Source organism: Lissotriton vulgaris, chromosome 2_2 (genome assembly GCF_964263255.1).
Source record: "Lissotriton vulgaris chromosome 2_2, aLisVul1.2, whole genome shotgun sequence".
Classification (NCBI taxonomy): Eukaryota; Metazoa; Chordata; class Amphibia; order Caudata; family Salamandridae; genus Lissotriton; species Lissotriton vulgaris.
In genome coordinates this window covers 271394176-271404022 of record NC_141688.1, presented here as the reverse complement: position 1 = coordinate 271404022, position 9847 = coordinate 271394176, and positions in this window count along the sequence as shown.

Genomic DNA, 9847 nt, shown 5'->3' with positions numbered 1-9847 from the left:
ACATTCCACTGACATAAAAGGTACTCTGCAATCACAGAGATTTGATGCTTGAAAAAAAATATGTCAGAAATCCTTGGTATCTCCTCTATCAAATGAGAGATCGCCCCCCAGCCTGTTTACATACTACACCAGTGAAACATTGTCCATGCGGAGAAGGATGCAGCAATTCATCTTCTGAGGAGACAGACCCCCAGATCACAACGGATTCTGCCAGGATTTTCAGGAAGTTAATGTGCAGTTGCAATTCCCTCAGAGACCACACCTCTCAAACTAGCCCCATCTGCTGGCGTTCGGCTGTTTTACAAACTCTAGAGGCCTCTTTGTGATTCACCCACCAGGCCAATACCATTCTGGACTCCTCCAAGAGGGTTACCTGTTGATCATATGACAACCCTATTCGAAGGTGTTACATTTTCAATTGTTGAAGGGGCTTGTAGTACAGAAGGCCTGAGATCAACGAGTCCAAATGACCTACTATCCTGGCTAGGGAATTTAATAACCCAATCTGGTTCGATAACACAGACTTCAATTCCTTCCTGATCATTATCACTTTAATGCTAGCAACTGAAATTGCGCCCGCATTGAGTGCTCTTGGAAGCCCAGAAAATCCAGGCACTACCTGGGCCTCATACAGGATTTCTGGAAGTTGATTAGAAAACCTAGGTCTGGCAGCAACTGTATAGTCCAAGATAGGTAAAGAAGGACTGTCTGAATGTCCTGTGCCATGATGATCATGCCATCTGGGTAGATGATCAGGGGAACCTCTCTTGATCTCAGAGTCTCTACTCCTAGTCTCATCAACTTGATGAAACACCAAGGGGCCAACGACAGCCCGAAGGGTAGAACTTTGAAATCAAACAGGCACCTTGCCAAAGAAATAGCAGAAATTGCCTATGGGGGGGGGGGGTGCGAATAGAGGGCTCATTAGATAAGCATCCTTCAGATGCAGATGCACTAGCCAATCCTTGTCTTGGTATAGATCTCTTTAAAGATGAATGCCCTGTGTAGGAAATTGGGTTACTGGTTCAGAGGAGTGAATCCCTACTCAACAGCAACCACAGTCTATGTAAGAGCGAGTCAGAATCAAACCCCAAATTAACATGCACTCAACCCTCTGTCTTCTTGTCACAAAAGCAGTCAGGCTTAACTTAGAGGCAATGTTTAAAGTATCTATGTAGCACCTCAAACAGCAATAAAGTGAAAACACAAAACATGACAAATTCAACAACAATTTAGAAACCAAAGCTATAAAAATCCAATAGGTAGAACTGGAGAAATACAATTTTAAAGGCTTTAGAAAAGTACAGAGCCTAAAAGCACAAAGTACCACTGACGTTTATCTGGTCGTGCGAGTCGTCTAGAAAGTTGCAAGTTCAGACTTACCCGTAATGGAGCACAGGCTGGATACAGTGACTAGGTTACACTCGCTCAAAGAGTTATTTTTAAAAGTCCAGAGCAAAGAGTTCTGTTTGCAGTGGAGATGGCCTTGAGGCTTTATGGTAAGCCACTCACCTGCACTCTAGATTGTTCTGCCTTGGCGACGATAAGTCCCCTATCCTCTGGGAACTAACGTAATGGCAATAAGCAGATATACACTGCCAATCTAGTAGACCCCAGGGGGAAAAGGGATGGGGACGAGAAAGAGAAACAAGCTATAAAGACACCTATAGTTCTTTCTGAGCTGGAAAGTTCTCCCTCTAAATGTCTAGGGTATCTCGGGGTTCAGAATTCAAACTGTGTGCAACCCTTATTCAGAGAAATGGATTCTGCATGAAGTTACTATTAAATAAAGAAAACGAATATTCATATAAGAGATAGATAGTGTGAGTTTTCCCAAATGTTATTACTGCTCATAACATGTAATAGCTATTGTTAATCAATATTTAACTTTTCTGAATATGTATCCTTCTCTATATAACTTAGGAACCTTTTCAGACAGAACCTCTTTCTGGCAGGAAAATGAAGGGCAGCCCTCCTATAAAGAGAATAAAAACTTATAAACCTGATAACATACATATATTTATAGTGTATAAAATTATTGTTGTTCATATAATTCCAATTTACTATCAGCTGGTCCTGCAACTGATTTCCAATTATCCTGGTTATGCAACTAAATAATGAGTTAAAGAAACATACATTAAATAATGATCCCGCAGTGCACAATAAACAAATGTTCTTTTTCTTGCAACAATTGTTATGCTAATGACTTTTAATAGCAGATTAAAGCATGTCCAAGATTACGGTTAATCCTCACCCTAATATTAATCATTGTTCTCCTTTTTGCTTTGTAACATTACCACTGGTGTTACTTAAATAGAATTATTTTTTTTCCTTAAGAGAATGAGTAAATAAAATGAAAGTTTAACTCACCTTAATGCGAGCGCAAAGTCTATTTTACCTTACTTGGTTTAATGTAACTGTACTAATAGTTATGTTCTTTTTTGTGAGCCTTCTTTCAGGGTCCATGGATGAGCCGGCAAGGAATCAGGAAGGAGAAGAGGCCAAAAGGGCCAAAAGGAAGTGATAGCCATTGAGGGAAGAAGGAGCCCGGGAGGAGAACTCCAGCTGGGACCGACATCTACAAGGATCTGGAGCCAGGTAAGCAGTTCCGGTAAACGAGGCTAAGCAAGCCTTGAAGAGTGGAACTCGTTTAAATACCCTACACTCATTGCTGTTTTAGTTTTTTACACGTTTTGAATGTTTAAACGTCTGCATTTGCAGGAAAAGAATGGCGAGATGCATTCCTAATTTTACATTGCGTATTATTCTATATTTTACCATGGGGAGAGTTGAGCAGTGGCCTGACTCATAACATGAGGAGCAGGGAGAGCATTGCAAATGGCCATTGATCTAGCCTAAAGGGCAGACCTGGTGTTGCAGATGGTTGTTGCTGTAGTCGAAGATCCTGTCAGGCATCACATGTGGTCATTACGAGAGCTTTGCGTTGGTGGTGACCACAAATTGTCTATGCTGTACGCTGAAGTGCAGATCCCGCATTGCCGGGCTTGGTTGGTGGTCGCTGTGGCACGAGGAGTCAGGTTCACCAGAGCTTTGTCTTGCCAGGCTGCACAGGTCTTTATGTGACCTGTTTTTGGTAGCCAAGAGCCCAAAAATGGTACCGAGCTAGAATATACATGTATAAATATCGATGTACAGAAATATCGAGGTAATAATATTGTGGGATAGAAATATAGATGGAAAAAATATCGTAGTCAAGAATATCGATTGTTAGGTAAGTAATATCGATTGTAAAAATATTGAAGTGTTAAATATCGTTTATAAAAATATAGTTGTAAAAAATATCGAATTATTATTAATGCTATGCATTTTAGTATTTTGTATGAGAATTGTTTGTAAGTTTAGTACGTTTTAAAATTTTAGTATTTCATATTTTTTTTTAAAATACAATTTTTAGTTCCATAGCGGGTTGTGGGTTTATAGCGGAATAGGGTGGGAAGTAATTTAATTTGATAGATTTTATTTATTATTTATAGTAGTTAATAAAAATGTTTACATTGAATTTTGCGTTTTTAGTTCTGTAGCAGGTTGTGGGTTTATAGGGGAATAGGGTGGGAAGTAACTTAATTATATGAAATTTATTTAGTAATTTATATTTATTCATAATTGTATAGTTGCGATGTTATTGAGTTAAATTTGTACACTAATTTATTTATTAATTTAAATTAATTAATTATTAATTAATTATGGTAATTGTTTAATTAATTTTAGGTGTGTGTTGTGGTGTTTATAGGTGTAAATGGTGGGAAGGGTGGGAAGTATTCTATTTTTTATTGATGAATTATTAATTATGTGTTAATTAATTTGAATTAATTATTAATTGTAATTGTGTAATTAATTTTAGGTGTGTGTTGTGGAAATTATAGTGGTAAACAATCTGTAAATAATGAATGTTTATTATTTTTTTAAATATTAATATATTTTTTTAATTAAATATTATTGATGTTAATAATGGAAATTTAATTTAATAAAAATGTTGATGTTTTTTTATTCAATCAATCAATCAATCAATCAATCAATCAATCAATCAATCATATCATTTGTAAAGCGCACTACTCACCCGCGAGGGTCTCAAGGCGCTTAGGTGGGGAATGCTTCTACTGCTCGAAAAGCCAGGTCTTGAGGAGTTTTCTGAAGGTCAGCAGGTCTTGGGTCTGCCGTAGGTGGATGGGGAGGGTGTTCCAGGTCTTTGCGGCGGGGTGGGAGAACCATCTGCCACCTGAGGTCGCTCTTCGGAAGCGAGGGACTGTAGCGAGGGCGAGGTCAGCGGAGCGGAGCTGGTGGGTGGGGGTGTAGAAGCTGAGTCTTCTGTTGAGGTACGTTGGTCCGGTGTTGTGGAGTGCCTTGTGTGCGTGGGTGAGGAGCCTGAAGGTTATCCTCTTGTTGACCGGGAGCCAGTGCAGGTCTCTCAGGTGGGGTGTGATAAGGCTGCGGCGAGGAATGTCGAGGATCAGAAGTACAGCGGCGTTCTGGATGCGTAGGAGCCGTCTCATAAGTTTGGCCAAGGCTCCTGCGTAGAGGGCGTTTCCATAGTCCAACCTACTGCTGACAAGGGCCTGGGTGACTGTTCTTCTCGTTTCAGTGGGGATCCACTTGTAGATCCTACGGAGCATGCGGAGGGTGTCGAAGCAGGAGGTGGAGACGGCATTGACCTGTTTAGTCATGGAGAGGGTCGAGTCTAGGATGACCCCTAGGTTGCGTGCGTGGCTGTTGGGTGTTGGTGCGTTTCCCAGTGCGGTCGGCCGCCAGGAGTTATCCCAGGCCGAAGGGTTGGATCGGACGATGAGGACCTCCATCTTGTCCGAGTTCAGCTTCGATCGGCTGTTCCGCATCCATTCAGCATCGGCCTTCATTCCTTCATGAAGGTTGGTTTTGGCGGTGTGGGGGTCCTTGGTGAGGGGAGGGAGAGTATCAGCTGGGTGCCATCGGCGTAGGAGAGAATGTTGAGGTTGTGCCGAAGGGCGACGTGGGCGAGCGGTGCCATGTAGATGTTAAACAGAGTTGGGCTTAGGGATGAGCCCTGGGGTACGCCGCAGATGATCTCTGTGGCTTCGGAGCGGAAGGGGGAAGGCGGACGCTCTGTATTCTGTCAGAGAGGAAGGAGATGGTCCAGTCCAGGGCCTTCTCTTGAATCCCAGCGTTGTGGAGGCGTGTTCGTAGTGTGTGGTGACAGACCGTGTCGAAGGCGGCTGACAGGTCCAGGAGGAAGAGGGGCACTGTTTCTCCGTTGTCCAGCAGGGACTTGATGTCATCGGTGGCGGCGATGAGGTCAGTCTCGGTGCTGTGGTTGCTGCGGAACCCGGACTGGGAAGGGTCCAGGATGTTGTTCTCCTCAAGGTAGCGGGTCAGTTGTTAGTTGACGGTCTTCTCGATGACCTTTGCCGGGAACGGGAGCAGGGATATGGGCCGGAAATTCTTGAGGTCCTTGGGGTCCGCCTTGGGTTTCTTGAGTAAGGCGTTGATCTCGGAGGGCTTCCAGCTCTCTGGGAAGGTTGCTGTCTCGAAGGAGGTGTTAATGACTTTCCTTAATGACTTTCCGGAGATGGGGTGCGATGGATCTGCTGGCTTTGTTGAAGATGTGGTGTGGGCATGGATCTGACGGAGATCCGGAGTGGATGGTGTTCATGATTTTGATGGTGTCATCGTTGTTGATGTTGGTCCAGTAGAGCAGGCGGTTGGTGCGGATGGTGGTCGTGGGGGCGGAGGTCTCAGTGGTTGTCGGGGTGGTTGTGGCATTGAAACTGTCGTGGATGTCTGATCTTGCAGTGGAAGAAGGTGGCCAGCGAGTTGCACAGGTCTTGCGAGGGTGGGACGTCGTTGGTGTTGGAGCTGGAGTTGGAGAGTTCCTTCAAGATGTTGAAGAGCTCTTTGCTGTTGTTGTGTAGGTGGTCTTTGAAAGAGGCCCTTTTGGCGGATCTGATGAGGGGATGGTGTCTGCGGGTAGCATTCTTGTGGGCGGCGTGGCTGTCCAGTGTTCGTTCATGGAGCCAGATCTTCTCCAGCTTTCGGCAGGTTTATATACAAAAGGACGGTGCACCAAAAAGGGAGCACTCAAAAGCTCCAATTAGTATTCCAAAATGTCTTTATTCAATTCCAATTAAAACAAATTCCTCAGCCAACGCGTTTCGTTCACAAAGAACTTCGTCAGGGCTATTGGGTGAAGGAAATTTCCCGTAGAATTAGACCCATCGCTGGAATATATTGGAAAGTATTACAAACAACAGTTTCACAGGACGCCAATAGATTAGTTGGCCACTGGACAAACCGTGTACGTTGTCCGTTCTAAATAAAGTGAAGTAACCAATTAGGTTCACACTGTATAATAACGTTGGGAAGGTCCGACCTAGGTCAAAGCCGCCAGTTCGGGTAGCTGGTAATGTAGAAAATGAATTAATCTCCAGCTTTTGCCAGGATTGCTTGGAGGCCCGGAGGTCTTCAGTGAACCAGCTGGCTTTCTTGTTGGTAAGATTGTTGGAGGGTTTCTTGATCGGGGCGAGGGTGTTGGCGCAGTCGTTGATCCACTGTCTGAGGTTGCGGGTGGTGGTGTCGGGGTTGGTATGGTCGGCAGGTGGGCTCTGGGCAAGGGTGGTGGTTAGCTGGTCTTCAGTGACTTTGCTCCAGCAGCGGTGAGGCATCTGTTGGGTGCGGTGGTGCGTGGTGGGTTTCTTGAAGTTGAAGTGGATGCAGCAGTGGTTGGTCCAGTGGAGTTCGGTGGTATGGTTGAAGGAGGGGTGGGGGCTTGCGGAGAAGATGGGGTCAAGCGTGTGACTGGCGGAGTGGGTGGGTGTTGTGATGAGTTGTCTGAGTCCGAGGTTGGCTAGGTTGTCGATCAGGGTGGTGGAGTTGGTGTCGTCATTGTTCTCGAGGTGGAAGTTCAGCGTGTGTGCTGACGAAGTCGGCGATGGAGTTGCTAAACTGTGGTCGGGGTCTGGGCGGTCTGTAGATGAGGGTTCCTCTGAGGGTGGTGTTGGGGTCGGTGTGGATCTGGAATTGCAGGTGTTCGGCTGTGCTGAGGGTGTCGTCGGTGTTAGTCGAGACTCTGAGAGAGTTCCTGTGGACGATGGTGATTCCTCCTCCTGCTCTGTTGGTGCGGTCCTTGCTGGTGATCTTGTAGCCTTCCGGGATGGCTATGGCTATGTCGGGTGCCGAGGCAGGGTTCAGCCAGGTCTCCGTCAGGAAGGCGAATTCTGGGGAGGTTGAGTCGAGTAGGTCCCAGAGTTCAACAGTATGTTTTTGGGCGAAGCGGGTGTTGAGAAGGATGAATCTGAGGTGGTTGGGTTCTTTCCTGGTCGGCAGCATGGTGGGGATGATGCTTGTGAAGCTGCAGTTCCGGCAGGTGAAAGCTCCGTGGGTGCGCTTCGCGGCGGCCAGGAAGCAGGTGTGTGATCGTCCGGTGTTGAGTGCGTGGAGGGTTCTGGCATCGTAGCAGTGTCGGGTGTCGTGGTGTCCAGGGGTCCTGGCGCTGGGCGCAGTCCAGGCATGGTGTTGTATCCAGCACTTTCCATACTGTTGTACTCACTGGAGTGGGAATAGTAATTTTTACCCCTCCGCTATCCAACACTTTCCCTACTGTTGCTCTCACTGGAGTGGGAATAGTAATTTTTACCCCTCCGCTATCTAACACTTTCCCTGCTTTTGCACTCACTGGAGTAGGAATAGTAATTTTTACTACCCCCACCCCCGCTTTCTGGCACTTTCCCTGCTGTTGCACTCACTGGAGTGGGAATAGTAATTTTTACCCCTCCGCTATCCAACATTTTCCCTGCTATTGCAATTGTTGTGTTGTGAAATGTGTTTTGTTTTTTAATATTTAAATGTGGTAATTAATTATAGGATGTTTTATTTTATTCTAAATTATTGAAATATGTATTTATTTTATTTTTAATAATTTAAAATGTATACATTAAATAAAGATAATAGTTAATACAATGTATTCAAGTAAATATATGTATATGTGTACATTTCTGTGTGTTTATATTTTTTTAATTAAGTTTATGTGTCATATTTTATTAAAATATATATTACATGTAATTAATTTTATTTAAAAAATCATATTTTATATATTTTGTTTAAGTTATAAATATTTTTTAAGTCGATATTTTTACATCTATATTTTTGTAAACTATAATTTTTACATCGATATTTAAACATGGAATCCCCACAAATACTTGATTTCTCCTTCTCTTAGAGAAGAGCTTTCCCAATGCCACAACATGCATACAGGACCTGAGGGGCACCTCTTGGGGATCATGAACTCCAGTTGCAGGTCCAGTTGCAGGTCAGCTGGGCTGTTGCAGGGAGCTCTCGGAGCCTTTTTTGGCCCTGTAGCTCAGAACAGGAGGTCAGTCAGCTGACCCTTGTAGTCACTTCAACCTTGGATGAAGGGTCCATGTCTAGTATTTCTTCTCAGCAATCAAGGCAGCAATAGAGTAGCAGGGCGGCAGAGTGGCAGTCCTACTTCCAACAAAGCAGCAGAACAGTACTTCTGTAGTATCCACAGGTCCAGGAGTGAACTGAAGAGTGGGTCTGTGGGTTCTTTTTTATACCCTATGTCCTCTTTGAAGTAGGATACGTTTTTAGAGACTTACCTTTGAAATTCTTGAAGTTTCCGGCCTTCCCTGCCCTGGCTACAAGCTGGCTGCCAGAACAATGAGAGGATGTAGCTATATGGCTAGAGCGGTCAACCTCGAAGCTGTGGAACTGGCTTCGAGACTCAGAAACGACGCTCAACATCCTCTGATTCTGGGCAAATCATCTAATCTCCCTGTGCTTAACAAAAAAAATAATGTGTATCTGTAACAAAACTGGTGCTCATGTAAAGCGCTCTGATACCCCATGTCTCAGGTCTAGTTCGCGCAATACAAAACTCAAAAAAAAAATGCAGCTGTGATGTGGAAAGTTTGCTCTCTATATAGTGTACTAAAATGAAGTACCCTGTTCAGAGAGTCCAGTGAGTCCCCTATTGGTTTACAGAGGCAAAAGTATAATATATTATTACTCTATTTGTGGTAGTGTAGGCGAGAAATTAGGGTAATGCTAAGCATTTGTTGTACTACCAGAGGCAATAAATGAGACACACACAAAAGAATAAATCCAAGACCAATTTGCAAAAATAATTGTGATTTTTAAAAAAATTTCAGACCAAGAACTTTGTTCTACCATAAGTAATTTTAAAGTTATGAATTTTTAAAGTTCACAAAATCAATCACATTTGTGCTCAATTACTCACCATTGAAATCAATACGAAAAAAGACAAAAATGCATGTAAATTCATACAAGCAACTTTCAGGGTTCACCTCGTGGATTTCGGTAGTTAGCAAGGCAAGATGCAATGTTCTACCAGCTTATTCTTGGAAGGGTTCCAGATCCGGCCGGGAGCTGGTGCACTACGGGAGAGGGGGCAACTTGAAAATGTACTGCACAAGGGGACTAATAGGTAAGTCCGAGGGGGCCCACTTGAGGGAGCAGGTTGCAAAGGCCTAAGCACCCTGGGAGCACAGCTGGATTGTCGTTACGAAGGCCGGTTAGGCCGGATGCAGAGCAGATAGGTCAACCGTGCTGCATGCGTCAAGATCTCCTCATGGTCAGGAGCAACCAACTTGGTGAGGTGATTTTGGGACTGCAGGGCCACTCATGAAGTGGATCTCAGGGGTCTCGGTGTGTGTCCCAGGACAGGTGCTTGCTTTGTGGGCAGAGTGACTCCGGTAGGCCCTGCTGTCCTTCAACTTGGTAGGGGGACATACCTGACCCTTCAGAGGGGGTGTACCACTTTTGGTCCGGGTGCTTCTTTTGAGTCACCAGTGAGCAGCAATTCAGTAAGACTGGAGTC